The sequence below is a fragment of the Rutidosis leptorrhynchoides genome, chromosome 11, assembly GCF_046630445.1.
Source record: "Rutidosis leptorrhynchoides isolate AG116_Rl617_1_P2 chromosome 11, CSIRO_AGI_Rlap_v1, whole genome shotgun sequence".
Lineage (NCBI taxonomy): Eukaryota > Viridiplantae > Streptophyta > Magnoliopsida > Asterales > Asteraceae > Rutidosis > Rutidosis leptorrhynchoides.
This window is the reverse complement of record NC_092343.1, coordinates 103,623,326-103,625,625: the sequence shown is the minus strand read 5'-3', so window position 1 is coordinate 103,625,625 and position 2,300 is coordinate 103,623,326. Positions and strand designations below refer to the sequence as shown.

The window sequence follows — 2,300 nt, the reverse complement described above, 5'->3', positions numbered from 1 at the left end:
GTGTCACCACTGGCTTTACATACTCGGATGGTGGTGGTGGTGTAACTTCTTCATTGTTACTCACATCTAAAACCTTCCCATCTTCTGGTGCTGGTTTTTCAGAATTCGTTGACACCATATTAACATTCTCATTCCGAGGGTTTACTTCAGTATTACTCGGTAGCTTTCCTTGTTCCCTTTCACTCATCATGCTAGCAAGAGTACCTACGTGTTTTTCTAGATTCAAAATGGAAGCTTGTTGAGTTCTTAATGACTGATCAAACCTCTCGTTCGTTTGGGTTTGAGTTTCAATAAATTGTGTTTGAGATTCAACTAGCTTGAATACCACGTCTTCCATATTTGACTTTTTCTCTTCAGTTTGTTGTTGTGGTTTATATAAGCCAGGTCTTTGTTGATTGAAAGTGTTGTTTTGAGTTGGTTGGTTATTCGGACCTTGTTGGTTATACCAGTTATTTTCGGGTCCTTTTGGATTGTAAAGAATGTTTTGATTTCGATTTAAGTTTAGCCTTGGCGGTTGATAATTATTTTGATAATTATTTCCCGGCCTTTGGTTCATATAGGAAACATTCTCTCGTTGTTCCATCGTTGGTTCAATGTGACAATCTTTCAATAAGTGTGGTCCACCGCATTGCTCACAACTGATTCGTATTGCGTGAATATCTTTATTCATCTTTTCCATTCGCCTTTCGAAAGCATCTATTTTTGCGGAAACGGAATCAAAGTCATGGCTAGAATCAGCTCTAGCCGCTTTAGATGATCGAAAGATATCTTTTTCTTGGTGCCACTCATGTGAGTGGGATGTTGTGTTATCAATAATTTTGTAAGCTTCAGTTGCGGTTTTCTTCATAATTGAACCACCAGCTGTTATGTCGATGTCTTTCCGTGTAGCAACGTTGACACCTTGGTAGAATATTTGTACTATTTGATAAGTGTCTAAACCGTGTTGAGGACATCCTCTCAACATCCTTCCGAATCTTGTCCACGCCTCATATAATGTTTCATTTGGCTTTTGTGTGAACGTAACAATTTCTCCTTGAAGTCTCACGGCTTTAGATGCCGGAAAGAATCTTTTAAGAAATTTCTCAACTAAAACATCCCATGTGTCAATCGCCCCTTCAGGTAACGATTCTAACCAATCTTTGGCTTCTCCCTTTAAAGTCCAGGGAAACAACATGAGATAGATTTGTTCGTCTTCTACTTCTCGGATTTTGAATAGTGTACAGATCCTATTAAAGGTACGAAGATGTTCGTTGGGATCTTCTTTTGGCGTACCACTATATTGGCACTGATTAGTTACCATGTGTAGGATTTGTCCTTTAATTTCATAATCTGGAGCATTAACTTCTGGTTTAATAATGGCGTGACCTTGGCCAGTGCGCTTAGCTCTCATTCGTTCTTCCATACTTAGAGGTTCTAGATTGGATTTGTTGTATCCGAATTACTAGAGGATTCTGATTTAACGGTTTGGGGTTCAGGATCTTGGAATTGTCCTTGAATATCTTCCGGGTTCTTAGTTGTGAAATCGGGTTCAAAAGATGGATTATTGGAAATTTGAATTGGAGTACTTGGTCGACTAGATGACGATTCTAAAGAAAAATCAACGGCGGCGATATTTGTTACACGATGTCTTGATCAAGTTACAGGTGGTGAACGTATGACCGGCGGTGAACGTCTTGCTCGGTGCATTCACTGAATATCCTATTAGTTTTTAAAAAGGAAAGAAAAATTATATAAGTTATCCAATCAATAGACTTTTCTGATTTTGCCCACGTTTCGAATAGCCAAAAGATGCAGCAGAGGGGCAGGATTCGTTTGGTCTCAATATAATTGAGTACTGTTTGGCTCCAATAACCCGGTCCACGTACAAATCCAACTATTACTACGAACCAGAAAATTTTGATGTCTATCAATTTAACCACTTAAAATAAATTTTCGTAATTTTAAGAAATTTAGAGAAGAAGTAGAAAAAAATCTAAGTCCTAAAAACTAGAATGGCGAGAAATAAGAGAGAAAAAGAGTGCGCGTCGAAAAGTGTCGAAAAATGAAAAAGACGAAGAGTGGTTTGTAAACACGCGGTTAATCCAACCTTATAACTATCACTATCTTAAAATTAAAACTACAAATAGAGATTACTAATTGGAATTGTAATTGATACATAGGTAAAAGACATCGAAAAATAAAAATAAGAAAATAACTATGGCAAAACTAAACTTAATACTAAAAGTTGCGACTATAGTCTAAAAATCTAAAGGTAATAAAACTAAAAAAAACATTTTTTTATAGACAAAATCTTAAAAAAA

The 2,300-nt window shown here is 36.6% G+C and overlaps 1 non-coding gene across 1 annotated transcript; it reads left to right on the top strand.

Annotated features, from left to right (window-relative positions):
* The first annotated feature begins 935 nt into the window (after nt 1–935).
* Nucleotides 936–1,042, top strand: LOC139879217 (small nucleolar RNA R71). The gene has a single exon (XR_011770071.1). It is a non-coding gene; the product is annotated as a small nucleolar RNA R71 (small nucleolar RNA).
* Nucleotides 1,043–2,300: the final 1,258 nt, after the last annotated feature.